Source organism: Colletes latitarsis, chromosome 1 (assembly GCF_051014445.1).
Source record: "Colletes latitarsis isolate SP2378_abdomen chromosome 1, iyColLati1, whole genome shotgun sequence".
Taxonomy (NCBI): domain Eukaryota; kingdom Metazoa; phylum Arthropoda; class Insecta; order Hymenoptera; family Colletidae; genus Colletes; species Colletes latitarsis.
Genome location: NC_135134.1, coordinates 39,796,424 through 39,811,055, shown reverse-complemented (window position 1 = coordinate 39,811,055; position 14,632 = coordinate 39,796,424). Strand labels below are relative to the sequence as shown.

Sequence of the window (14,632 nt, the reverse complement as noted above, 5' to 3'; positions counted from 1 at the left end):
ATTCAGCTCTGATGTCTAGGACGAACCACTAGTATTCACACATTCCCACACTCTGTTACTGTTCATTATTCAATTTGAAAATGTAGTTTTGCCACAAGGAAAATAATAATTTATTGAACAGAAAGTGTAAAATATTTGTTGTTACAAAAATTGTATTGTCTCTCTCAAAATAATACAAAAAGGCGGAAAATTAGCAAGTAACGAGAAATAATTTCATGTAACCACTTATTGACAAAATATATTATTTTACAAATAAATAAAGTGCTAAGATAGTTGAATTTATTTATTTTTAAGAACATCTATCTGTTTTGCCTCTGTCTTGGCACGGTCCTGGTTTGCTACATATATAGAACACAGATTTACTTATGCACAAGATCAACATTTACAAGTTTTCGAAATGTGTAAACATAACAGCAACTTAGGTAGTTAATCGAAGCCTACAAAAGAAACAAGGCCAGGACGACTAATTAATAGATCGTTGACATAAGTAAAATCAACGGATATAGAAGTCTATAGCTGTTTACCGTGTTCCGTAATTAGAGTTATAGATGCAACTATATTTTGTACCAGAATTTCTACAACTATAATACCACAATCTCAACGATAATTGAAGAGTAAATTGAATGGAAATGCAGAGTTCATATACAACTATATTTGTAACTCATAGAATAAATAATTAATTCTCACCACGTATTAATTTTTCTAAATCTGAAGAGGGCTATATAACCTGATCACTGAAACGAAGTAATTTTTATTATCATTTAATTGTTGCAAATGTAAAAAAAGATTTTCTGTTCATAAGCAATTCTGATTACTGTTCGATCGAGTATTTCACTCATTTTATTCGTTCTGGCGATCAGCGAAGTATTTTATGTAAGAAACATGAGAATGCAATCTAAAAATTTGAACTAATGGATCCATGAAATGAAGATTCCGTGTCGTGCAACAAGTTTGTCCCTCGAAAGCGTGTAACTTTTGCTTGAACTACTTTTTAATATAACGAGTACTGGAAGTGTTATTCGAGTTCGTAACCTTAAGCAATTCATACGGTATAGCACATTGAAGCTTTCAGAGACAAAGTTATTTGATTACGCGTTAGACTTTACTTACCACTCTATAATGTCACATTTATAGAAATCTAAAATTCATATACAGGGTGTTCGGCCACCCCTGGGAAAAATTTTAATGGGCGATTTTAGAGGCCAAAATAAGACGAAAATCAAGAATACCAATTTGTTGATGAAGGCTTTGTTAAACAGTTATTAACGTTTAAAGTTCCGACCGTACTGAATTTTTTTTCTCGAAAATGGTTCGGATTTCGAGGGTATGTATATTCACAAAAAATGATTGAAATTAACCCCTGCAACCGAAAATAATTTTTCCAGAACGATTTGAAAAATTTTTTTTTCGTCGAAAAAATTAGGCATCTACCCCCTGTCGATTTTTCTTAAAAACTCGTTTTTGATTTTTAGTAATTTTATTTAACGCCCTACAGAAAAGTTGTCTAATACTTTTCTGTAGGTACCCATGGGCTCTACTTCAGAAAAAAGTTTCATTAAAATATGTTCACAATTGTAGGAGTTATGGCTGTTTGAATATTGGACCATTTTTATGGGGTTTTTCTCATTTTGCGGGGTCAAGGACGAACTTTTCGAATATTTTTGCGATTTGTACATATTCTACACCAAAATACGCGTAGTTTGCTTTTTTAAACATTAAAATCGTCCAATCCGTTCAGAAGTTATGACGTTTTAAAGATTCGCATGAAGTTTCAGTGAAACATATCAATGTATGGTCAGACATCACATTTTCGGTAAGAAATTTTTTTCTCGAAAGTGCGTAGGATTTCGAGGGTATGTGTATTGACCAAAAATGATTGTAATTGACCTCCGCAACCGAAAATAATTACTTTTATTTTATAATTACCTTAATGCAAGTAGAAATATCGAGTTATAGTCGGACACGTACCGAATGATTTTCAGAATCAATTTCCTCGTAAATAAAGCGTCGTATAAAACAATCTTATTCTATACTTTCGAGTCAATATTTTATGCAGAATAATTGTGCATCTTGTACATAAAGACGTATTGCAATTAGAATAAGTATCCATTTTCTGACTTAGTGAGACCTATTTTTCCCCACTAAAGAGAGGAATTAATTCTGAAGGGGAAAATAATTTGCTTCGACGACGAAGAAAACAATTAAGGTAGGTAACGATTGAAATTCTCGATGGTGGCTGTTAATCACGTTCCGTCGAACGAAATATGGCGGCTGAAACGCGGAATTCTCCGCGAAACGGACTGTTTAGAAACAGCATTACATTCCGCGAACAATAACGAAAATAACCGTGCAGCGAGCGCCGCGTATATGCAAATGTCACGCGCAGTAATTATTCGACGGTAATTGTATTGTGCAATATGTTGCATACGCGTGAGAAGCCATTAACGGATTTAGATCTCTAATAACATTATGTAACTGCGAATTTTGCACAGTGCATAAATGGAGGTGTAAAACAGGCACAGCTACTTATAGCAAACCAAATATAAATGCCTAAACAGCAGCATTTAGATTATTCGTGACACGTCACAGTTATTTGGTGAACATTTTTTGCATATACGTGTTACTACATTTTTAAAAATGTAAAAATTACTGTAAAATAGTTTCTGCTAAAGAAATGTTGGAAAGTTTCAAAGAAATTGTTTTTTTATTCTAAAAAAATTATATAATGATTTGTGGCTGGTTCTTTGATCTGTAAATCGGTGAACTATATTTGAGTGCAAAGTACAATTGTACTATATTAAATTGAATCGCTGTAATGTATGATATTTAATTGTTGGTTTGTGCAATTGCATTTTGATTAACTTTGTCTGTTGAGAAATTGTACACAAATCGAATTCCAAATAATTTCTCAAATATAGTAGATAACTTGATTTAAAACTTGTACACTTTAAGGAATAATATTTTAAACGTGCATTTTATTTGAAAACATCTGTCAAACATAAAAATTTTATTCTTTTGTGTACTTAATATTCCTCTTTTATTAAAGCGACTTTGAACTGTTTAAATAATTTCATTTGGTCATTTTTAGTATCGTAAAATTTTCAGGTAGTAATATCAATCATTTTAAATAAAATATGTAACATTTAAAACATTCAATTAATTCGTAAATGGTTTGATGAATACTATAGAAGATAGTTTCTTGCAAAGATATTTTATACTTGAAAATAACTTATATTATTTTACTTCTTCATGTATTTGAGAGTGTATTTCTTTTTAATTTGACCAATTTTTGTTTTGTAAATAATAATTATAGTAAAATACAATCAACAATTTCTGTTAGGTATCTATAGCCAGTAAGCCACAAATATAGCAAATTCCTGGCATAATCTGACTCCATTAATCAGAAAATAATTACAATAAAATATATTACCAACAACACTGATTCCTTTTTATCACATTGGATGAACTATCTACTTCAAACGAAAATAGTCAGGTTAACCTCAAAATGTACAATGGCACAGTGAATAAGCAAGAAAAGCTGTTCAGAAAGGTTAAATTAGAGTTGTACGATAGCTCTTCTAAAGTCCAGCGTGAATGGGAGCTTCAATCTACTCTAAAACAAGCTATCTATTTCCTATGGAAGTGGAGGGTCATTCAAAAGCACCATTTATCAAAATCTAACTCTTGGTTGCACAAAGTAATGCATACGACCAAAACTTCTATCTTGCGGCTCGTCAAAACGATTTTTATGAATTATGGTCATACACTGAGGCACTAGGAAATACAAGAATTTTTACTTCAAATATGAGTCGTACAAAATAAAAAATTACTTTTATATGGAAAATAATGCTATGGAATTCAACTTTGCATTATAAATGCAAGTAATTAATTCATTGTGTACAAGTTCAGAATATAAAATTATATTCAGTTTGATTTTTGTTTGCAAAAACAAAAACACTTTTAAAGATTCAAGATCGTTCAATGAATCTAAGTTTTATAAAAAAAAATTATTAACAGTATAAATGAATTTGTTATTGTTTTCTATAGGACATTTTCTCTAAAATGTACAATAAATAATTACTCGCATGAGTACTATAAAACTGAATTTTATTATTGTTATTTCTTTTGCAGAATAAATAAATCAATAGTTTTAACTAGAAGCAATAAACAAGCGAAGTTTGCTCATACTTTTGTCAATATATTAATATAGTTTGTAGTAAAAATGTTGTTTGATAAAAGCAGTAACAGTGTTCTAGTAATCATTAGTCTATAGAAGCTATGAAAACGTTAATAACTCGAACGCTGTCGTGCATTTCTAATCCCAAAGCCAAGATGGCGAGAATTTCTCTAGAATATAGACGCGTCTAAGTAGAATACAGGTACCATTTCCGATACTCAGATATTCGGCTGGTTCCAGTTTCGAATTTAAGCAAGCGGCTTAGTTTATATCGCCGTGAAACGCTCGCGTCGTTTCTTTCTATACGTATACATCTATACATGGCACATTCAACTTTCAATAAAGTCCTTATTCCGAACTGTGCCACGTAAACCACGTGCGCTTCCGCTTAGCAGATTGTGTCTATTGAAAAGCCATTCTCCCTACAGTGAAATGATACTTATTTTCAAATAGAGACACTCTCAAAAGGATAAAATTATGAAAGTGTGACGAGTAAACAACGAATGCAGGAACAAAGGTTGCTTTGCATGCAAATCGTTGAGCTGTTCGGGTTAAACAAATAGAACCAAAAACAAAAACAAATACGAAACGAAGAATACACAAGAATACATAAGTAAAATCTTGACTTCAGCGCTTTTAAAAGACAACGAAATTATTCCTGTGTTTTTTTATTTACAAAAATGAATCAGACACAATATAATTTGATCACCTACTTCTAAAGTATCTTGTATATTCGTTTCTTGCACAAATGAATTTTTCAAATAAATAGAATTAAAAGCTATGAAAGTTTAATAAACTTCAGCTGTATTTTCTTCGATAGCAACGAAATTAAACGTAATTTAATTGCATTCTTAAGTCACGTTAATAAATATTTTGATTATTACTACTTCCTGAAAATATTTTACGACCCCCAATTTGGAGCTAAAGAAAGTGTTTAAGTTTTTAAATATTTCGACGAAAGGGTTACGAATCCCTGAAAATCCTCATTAACCGGATCATGGATCTGGTGTGCGCGTATAAAAATAAAACGTTGCCCTTGCGATCTACAATCATATTTATTATTTGCACAAATGAATGTTTCAAATAAATAGAATTAAATTTCAGCTAAACTTCAGCTCTATTTTCTTCAATAATAACGAAATTAAATGTAATTTATTACTTCCATTCTTAAGCTACGTTAACAAACATTTAAATTACTACTACTTCCTGAAAATATTTTACGACCCCCGTTTTGGAGCCAAAGAAAATGTTCAAGTTTTTAAATATTTCGACGAAAGGGTTACGAATTCCTGAAAATCCTCATTAACCGGATCATGGATCTGGTGTGCGCGTATAAAAATAAAACGTTGCCCTTGCGGCCTACAATCTCGCTTAAAGCAAGGGTCGCTGACGAAAGCAAACATTACTTCCGCGCAAACGATGTTAACCGAGCAAACCGCGTTGTGTGTCCCGTAATGGCGTTGCAACGATTAACAAATATCGTTCGATTGCTCTGACCTATAGGGCTCCCTTCAGGCGTGTCCACTTGCCGTGTCCGATCTACGGGAACGATGTTGTCGCGATCGGATCGATCGACGCCAATCATTCGAGGAAAAGAAAACACGACGGAAATAGGGGCTGATGGGAACCGTGTCGTTCGCGAGACTCGGCTGGCACGTCTTTTTAACATATCGTCACGAACGCGCAACAGGTAAATGGTAATACACTAAGATCGCATGCCGCAATTAATTTTTTAACGTCAGTCTCGTTGCTCGTGACCTCGAGTTTTATTCGTCTTATTAACGCTAAATTTACTCTAGTGCATTTTATTTTATTTACTGTAATTATACATTTTTTAAATAAGCAACGATATAATATAGTTTAGTTTAACGTGTGAGCTCCTATTAGTATTAATAGCAAACTTTGTTTTTGGTATTAATAGACTCCTTTCTATATTTAAATAAGTGAATCTAATATTCCTCTGTGTGGGCAAAATGATTGAAATTAGAAAACAGCAAAGTGTTCTAAGGAACCTGAGATTATTTACCGATGTTTAGGAAGATTTTATTAATTTTCATTTGTTTAATGTGTAAAATGGGAACATTATTTGACTGATAACTACTGCACAAATTTATTTCTTTCGTAAATAATTCTATTTAAACAAGTATAGAAACTGAGTATACTGTAATTAATTTATTAGCAGGCTGAATCTTTCAGCAAAATGATTTAGTAGAAAACAAAATAATATTATTAAGTACTTCCACACTTACATGTAGCTTTAAGTCGCCACTAAATACATAGGGTGTCAATAAATTTCAAGAGCAAAAACTCTTTGAAAGAAACAAAAATGTTGGAATAAAAATATGTATAAACTTTGGCACACATTATTTTATTGGTTGTAACTATCCTTTAATATTTTCTCATATCTAAGCTGACTATATTTGTTTTGATTTATTTTATGTTGAATCTATGTTATAATCATCTTTTAGGTGAATACCAATTTAAACAAATTTATTTCAATAACAACAATAACTTTAATAACTATAACCAATAACTTTTATATCATGTAACTATATCCGCATTTTGTGTAACGAAGACGTTAAACAAAACTGGATAAAACTATTTTTATACCAAGGAAAACTTAAGAAATCGAAACTATCAATAAAGATTCGTTCGTCGTATTTATTAATTCCATGTTATTATTTTTAAACATATCTATGGCCGGAGATTTAAACATATCCAACTATTTAATTTTTAAATAGCACAAAACTATGAATCCAAACTATTTTACGTTTTTATTATTAATTTTTTAATATTATTTTTAAATATTGTCGAATAGGTTTGTAAACATGAATGTCTTTATAATTCTCTGTATTTCTCATAATTTGTATCAACATTTTTATACTTGAAAATTCAAAATTTCGAACCGTATAACACTTATCTATTATACACAAAAAAGTTGACGCGACTTCCTATACAGGGTGTTCGGCCACTCCTGGGAAAAATTTCGATGGGAGATTCTAGAGGTCAAAATAAGACGAAAATAAAGTATGCCAATTTGTTGACTGAGACTTCGTTAAAAAGTTATTAACGTTTAGAGTTCCGCCTGTAGAACGGTAATCTGCGAATTTTTTTTCTCGAAAGTGCGTAGGATTTTGGAGATATAACTATTCGCCAAAAATGATTGTAATTGATACCCACGATTTGAAATTTTTTTTTCCGCCGAAAAATTTCAGCAGCTACACCCCGTCGATTTTTCTTAAAACTTCATTTTTGATTTTTAGTAATTTTGTTTGACGCCCTACAGAAATGTTGTCTAATACTTTTTGTAGCTACCCACGAGCTCTACTTCCAAACTAAATTTCAATGAGATACACTTACTATTGTAGGAGTTATGGTCGTTTGAATATTGGACCATTTTTATGGGGTTTATCTTATTTTGTGGGGTCAAGGATCAACTATTCGAATATTTTTGCGATTTCTACGTATTCTTCACCTAAATACGAGTTGTTTGACGTTTGAAACATTAAAATCATTCAATTCGTTGAGGAGTTATAATGTTTTAAAGATACGCATGAAATTTCAGTGAAACGTATCAACGTATGGTCAGACATTATATTTTCGGTAAGGACTTTTTTTCTCGAATATGCGTAGAATTTCGGGGGTACATCTATTGATAAAAAATGATTATAATTGACAATCGCAACCAAAAATAATTTTTCTAGAACGATTTGTAATCTTTAATTTTGTTGACAAATTTGTCCACCTACTCGAATTTTTTTCTAAAAAGTGGGTAGGATTTCCGAGTTAGGTCTATTGACCAAAAATGATTGTAATTGACCCCCGCAACCAAAAGTAATTTTTTCAGAATGATTTGAAATTTTTTAATATAATTTTTATTTGGCCTATCGAATCTCCCACTAAAATTTTTCTCATCAAAATAAAACGAAAATCAAACTCTACTTACTGACTCATCAACAACCTTACAGTTTTTTAAGCGAAACCACTATCGCGTGCACGCAGCTGTTCGCAGATTGCCGTTCTACAGGCGGAACATTAAACGTTAATAACTTTTTAACAAAGTCTCAATCAACAAACTGGCATTCTTGATTTTCGTCTTATTTTGATCTCTAGAATCTCCCATTAAAATTTTTCTCAGGTGTGGCCGAACACCATGTATAAATTAAAATTCAGATATCATTTATGAATGAATTATGTGACTGTTAATGTATCAATTATAATAGTATACACATTATCAAATATATGAAAATATAAAATTACTTAATTGAATAACACTGAAATCGTATCTTCAGGACGTATGTTAATCGAGCTCTTTCCCAGTGAATTCTATTAGCATTTAAAGTTTGGGCTCGTAATTTATTTGTGCTGAATTAAAACGAGTCTCTTACCTTATGGTGGATAAGCGATATGTTGTTTGGAGTGCGGAATAATACACCTCAGTCTTCTGTGCGTATTCGTCAAGAGCTGGCCGTAGCACAAAGGTGTTGAGCTTCTCAATTCGGCATCGTAGAAGGTCATCACTTCGTGCAACACCATTGCAATTGACTTGCTTCACTAGCGAACTCTTCACCGAACGATTATACAGAGTCACGACGTCCGATCGAGCCTCGTAATCGATTGTTAGCGTGCGAACACTCGCGTAACCCGCGTTGGTCCGTCAATATGCGAGTCACTGTACTTCGCGTCTCGTTTTGTAACTCGAACAGGCCGCAGATTCGTCTGAAACATCACATGACAGATAATGATCAATTACATCTCTTCTTCCCGGAGGTATCAAAAATTGATATTCGATCTTAGTCGACCGCCATTTCCTTCTTCGAGCATTCTTAGCTTCGACAGATTTGAAATTAATAATCCTGCATTCGCCATTCTTATTCTCTCCGATTTATAACATTCTTTTCTATTATTCAGACCCATTTACCGTGAAATAATTTTTAGTTCACTCACGCACACAGTGGAATATAAAGGAACACTTTTAGGAACAAAAACGAGACTCAAATAATAAAATAGTACAAAATTAGTTTATTTCTGAATTTATATAGATTTATGTACATGAAAATCGTTTCAAATTTAATTCTCGAATGAAACTATGTACCCTCTAATATTGACTTGTTTAAACGCGGTCTTGATAGATTAATATAATTGATATTTAAAGAATGTTATTGCAAGGACGCGAATAAAACTGAAGATTATACGAAAAAATTTTTTTTGAATAATATTAATTCGACTAAAATAGATCGAAGTTATACAAAAGTACAAAAAGAAAATTTTTGAAACTGCAAAGGAGACAATGAAAAAAAGGCTTTGAAACATTTTCACAGAGCCACCTGTCCATTCCATTCGATTGTCGAGTCTCGCAACAACGCGTACACGGTGCACATGTATCCATAGAAATATTCGAGAAAGTTTTATGCTTTCGAAGAAGCAATGAATTAGCGCAGAAAACATAATAGATAAAATATAAGATCCAACGAATAATAATCATGAATACAATTTTTGTTTCTAGGTTAATTAAAAACTTGTTGAATAAAGTGAGAACAAATATACGAATAAATTACATTCATTTAGCAATATTTGTATTTCCACACGAATAAAATTATTCCGTGTACCGTTATGCTGGAAAAATGTAATAACAAAAATTGAACTCCCAAAGAAGAAAAAATTGTACGTTTTTTAAGAGTCAAATAACAAAAAAAATTCACCCATCGTACTCCAAAAGTTGCTAGTCTACAAACTTTCAAATTCCAAAAAAACAAACCTGTTACAACGACAATTTTGCGTTCGTATTTTTGTACCAATCACAGTACTGCAACGTTGCTGCAATGTCCCCCATCACAAAACAGAAATGGTCACACGATTCAATTTGAAAAACTCGCCCACGGGAACATACCCACGAAAATCGATGGAAGGAACTACACAAGCATAATCAGCGGATAACCTCTCCGATACGTTTGCCAGAATCTCCTGTGACGAAATAAAAACATCACTGACTCAACGATTCGCGAATATCTATTATCACAACGATCGAAAATACACAAATACGTTCCCTCGTTTCGACCAATAAAAACATACGAAACAAAACGAAAGTAACGACATCGAAATGCACGCTTGCGAAAACGTGTGAGTCGTGTCGAATCGTCAGGAAACTCGACAGAACCATCCGGGTTGGTTACAGCGCAGTTTTCACGGTCCTCGTCCGAGCGAGTGTAACATGTGTCCCCCGCCAGGCTGTGAAAACGATCGCGTCGAGAGTAGAAGCCAGTGAAAAAGCAAAAAGCAAAAGAAACACATAAGTAAGGTTGAACAGGTATCACGAAACGTACTCGTTACCACTTGTTAGCAGTTGGATGCGTGACGCATCAATCACGTTTGCAGCGTCGCTCGACGAGGACTCGATTCAACGTCTTGCACGCTCAGACACGTCCGACGACGAATCGACGGACAACAAACACAACACACGGTCTCGGGGCAGCACGGTTTCGCGCGGCGACGACGACGGCGACGACAACGGCGACGACGAGGACGAGGACGAGGACGAGGACAACGGCAGCGCAGTAGGACGAGAATCATGACTCGTCTCTTCCGTCCATACCGTCGTGCCTCGGTACGTCCGCGATCCTCTCAGCGTTGCGACCTCGATAGTCGATCATCGAGCACGGGGCGAGCTGCGTTGTCGAGGCGTGCGTCGAGCGTGAAGCACTGTTTACATGCGAGGAGAGCCGCCATGGTCACTGCCGCCTCTTTGGTCCTCGTCTCTGCGATCACCACTTCGTCTCTGATCCTTGCACCGCCGTTCTTCGTCCTGGCGGCGCCCACGCGTGCCGCGTCCTCGGCTCGGATACCGTCGATGTCATCGCGACGAATCGCGTGCGAACGTCGTCACGTTCATTCATCTTCGCGACATTGCTATTCCGTCTCGATCGTCCGCCGCACGCATACGCCGCGTCCGTCACGCTCTGTCCCTGTTTCTTTCTTCGATCACCGTCCTCTGTCCTCCTCTCGCCAGCCTCCGCGCGCAACGTTACCGTGTCTCTTTTCACCCGCTCTCCGTCTCACTCTCCCGTTCTCGTTCTCGGTCTCACGCGGTGGCCCGAAGCGACGCGAGTGCTGGCTGTTCCCGAGCAGTGCGACGCGTGTCACAGTTCTCATTAGACTAAGCTCCGATGGAACTAGCGCCACGCCCTCCGCGCAGGTGGCAGCACCCGCTATCATCTCGCGGACGTACCACGAACTCGTTTCATCCCCACCACCAGTCGCGTCTCCACGCAGCAGACGGTCTGTCTTCGCCCGGTGACTCTTCCCTTTAGCAGTTTATCCTTACCCTCTTGTATGCTCTGCTCTTTCTCCCTCTTGTTTCGCTATTTACTTACGCGTCCTCGCGATTCGTTCTCCTTTTTTCTCGTACCTCTCTTCCCGATTTTTCGAGACATTTCTCAGCGGTTGCCTCTCGTTCGCTGTCGCCGTCGTACGTTGTTTTTAGATTTCTCGAATTTCTAACCGGCGAGTATTCGGCAAGCAGCATTCGAGCGCTCAACCTTTTTTAATTATTGTTCCTGAAAAAATTATATATGTCGATTAGTTGTGGTCGTGAAGGACTAACTTTTGTATCGATATAATAGAATTTACAGTGAATTCGCCCAGGTGTGATTCGTGTTGTACGCGTCGGGATCACGGTAGGTTACAGAGGGTTAATTCTGTTCGAATGCTTGCAAACTCGACTATTTTGTGCACTGTAATACATTAATAGTATTTATATTTATATTCATTTGAGATTACATTTACATCCGTAGATTTCAGTGTACAAGTTGCTCCAAATATTAATAGTACAAACGAAAAAGGGTTGTACTATTAATGTTGTCGTTTAAACAAATTTGCCATTTAAACTATGGATTTGTATATTTGCATTCTTTGGTTTCCGTCTGTGTAGATATATCTAGTCTATACATTGAATGATCTGTAATTTCGAGTATTAATAAAAAAGTTGTCCAATCATAGAAAACCTATACATAGAGTTTATTTCGATGAACGGAATATAAATCTCAGGAAACAAGCAGCTAAAATCTTTTATTTATATGTATTTATTTCCTGCACAGATGTGAGCGCGGATAAACTCGCACGAAAGGGTGCATAAAATTTCTGCGCTTATCAGTTGCTTAAAATATGTCGATGAGAATATTATACTTCTGTTACAGTTTTCTATTTCTGAAAATAAGTTTCGCTACGTTCATGTTAACCCTCGGTTCCCTCATTCTTGTTTGTTTTGTGAAGGGGTAGTTATTATCTTAGTATATGTTATAGAAGATAGTGTTACATATTTTTCATTCTTGTTCGAATTCTTCCATATTTTATATCTGGTTCGTTGCTGTTTGCTTATATTCACCCTACTTTTGCCCCTCATTTTAGCCCTTCGATCAAGCTCCCCTTTCACGTGGTCGCTACAACTATGACTATTATTTTCTCCAATGGATTCCTCCCCGTCCTTCTTCTTTTTCATTTCTCTGTGGTAAGGCTTATATTCTGAGTATTTTATTTTTTTGATAATCACATCGCAATTAAATTCAAATTTTCATCCACGCGATTAAAATCACTCTAATTACAGTACACCAATTTTAATAATATTTCGTATTCGAAACAAGGATAATTTGTACGAGTATCACGTTGTGGTTCAGGGGGAAGATACGTAGAGTGCAGAGCACGTGCTAGATCGGCATTATCTCGAAAAGAGAAATATTACATATTTCTGGTGCTTTGCGAAAGACGCAAATCCGCGTTGAAACATTACGATCGATCAATTTATTAACTAGTGTCACATTGTTTCGTAAATATTTCTGAAAATGCTTCTGGAATTGCAGTTTTGAGGTGAATTGTAAATTTCAAATGTGGCATCAACAATTTGGAAACTCAAAACGTAAAATATCTGTAACGAAAAAAGAATTTTCGATTTTCTTAATTTCAATGAATTTATTTATTTCTATGATAATTTAAACTCTCAAGAATTACCACAGAGATAACTATGAATTATTATTATACGCACAATATCTTATTTCATTTTGGAATACCCTGTATATTAATTCAGTTAGAAGTCTAACACTAATTATCGTTGACCGTTTAATATTCCTACATTGCAATCACGTGTCTTCATGGTCTGGGTTCATTAAACATTGTCACGCAAAGTTTCGTTTACCGGATAATTCTGAAACAGAGAGGAATACATTATTGTCGCTATCTTATCGTTTGATTCCACGAAGCCAATCGATCTCCGTTGGGAATTTGGAATAATTTTTCGCACGCTTCGTTCTTCTTAGCCTGAATTTTAAATAGGACCCGTTCGATTAAATAATTTTAAATAAATTTCTATAATAGATACGACTCTATATAAATTTTACTATACGTTTGATAATTCTTAGTCTGCAAATGATATTTATAAAAATTCTCAGAAATCATCATTATATATTTAAAACATTCCAAAATAAGGAAACAGAAATTAAAATAGGCAACGAACCGCAGATTTTCTCTCGACGCTGGCAAAATCGAAGGCGCAATGATTGGGTCGTTTCGGTGAACTTGCTGCAATTAGACTTGCAGATGGCCCAGCCAGAGTATTTCGCCGTCAGATCAATCTTCTTTCACTACACGGTGCAGAGCCGTTTCCACTATCCGTGCTATTTCGAGGTCCTCTGACTCAGTTAGATCAGGCAATATTCCTTCAGACGGGATTAAGCGAGAAGATAATACTTCAAATGTCAATTGCTACTCTATATTTGCCTTCACCGATCCATCGGATTACCACGATTTATACGCGGATCGTGCACGCCGATTAGTTGAATTTTGGTTCCTCCAATTTGGTTTCTATGGAATTGTTTATGACCACGAATACATTACGAAGTAATACCTTTTTTAAATAGCTTTCAAAAATATGGAAATTTTAAGCAACGTATTTATAAATGCCCAGTATAACAATGTAATTACATTTTTAATACGATTCTATTACTATTGTTTCTATTTAAATTTTAACAACTATACCAATAATATTTTCTTGACTTTAAATTAAATTAAATTACTGCTATTTCTTGCTGAAAATTATTTGCTTTTATAATTCATTGAAATATTGGTACTATTTTAAAAATATTCTAAAAATCTAATTATTTAATTCAAAAATATTCAAATAGACTGCATGTCTCTAAAATAAATAATTTATTTATTATAAAATTTGTTTTTATATTTACGAGTACTTATTCCACAGTAAATGTAACTTTAAAATTAATTATACAAAAGTTACCTGAAAATACTTCCACGAATATTGTATTAAAGTCAGTAATATAGTTTTAGAGATAATAAGTTGCAAAGTCTAGCCAGGCGAAACTGCGGGGAAAAACAAACTAAATATATTATCATTTCTCATACTATTTTTAAGTGAATTTTTATCGTTAATTAAGCTATCCATGTTCGTGGAAG

The 14,632-nt window shown here is 34.5% G+C and overlaps 1 protein-coding gene across 3 annotated transcripts in view; it reads right to left on the bottom strand.

Moving 5' to 3' along the window:
- The window catches only part of LOC143351811 (popeye domain-containing protein 1-like), a 109,557-nt gene extending 98,359 nt beyond the window's left edge, over positions 1-11,198 (bottom strand). For 2 of the 3 annotated variants that reach the window (XR_013081814.1, XM_076783777.1), the window contains exons 1-2: positions 10,501-11,198; positions 8,566-8,896 (exon numbers count right to left, since the gene is read on the bottom strand). The gene's annotated coding sequence lies outside the window, so the exon portion shown is untranslated. The remainder of the gene's footprint in view (positions 1-8,565; positions 8,897-10,500) is intronic. The other variant, XM_076783786.1, reaches the window with a different exon arrangement.
- Between the last annotated feature and the right edge of the window lie 3,434 nt (positions 11,199-14,632).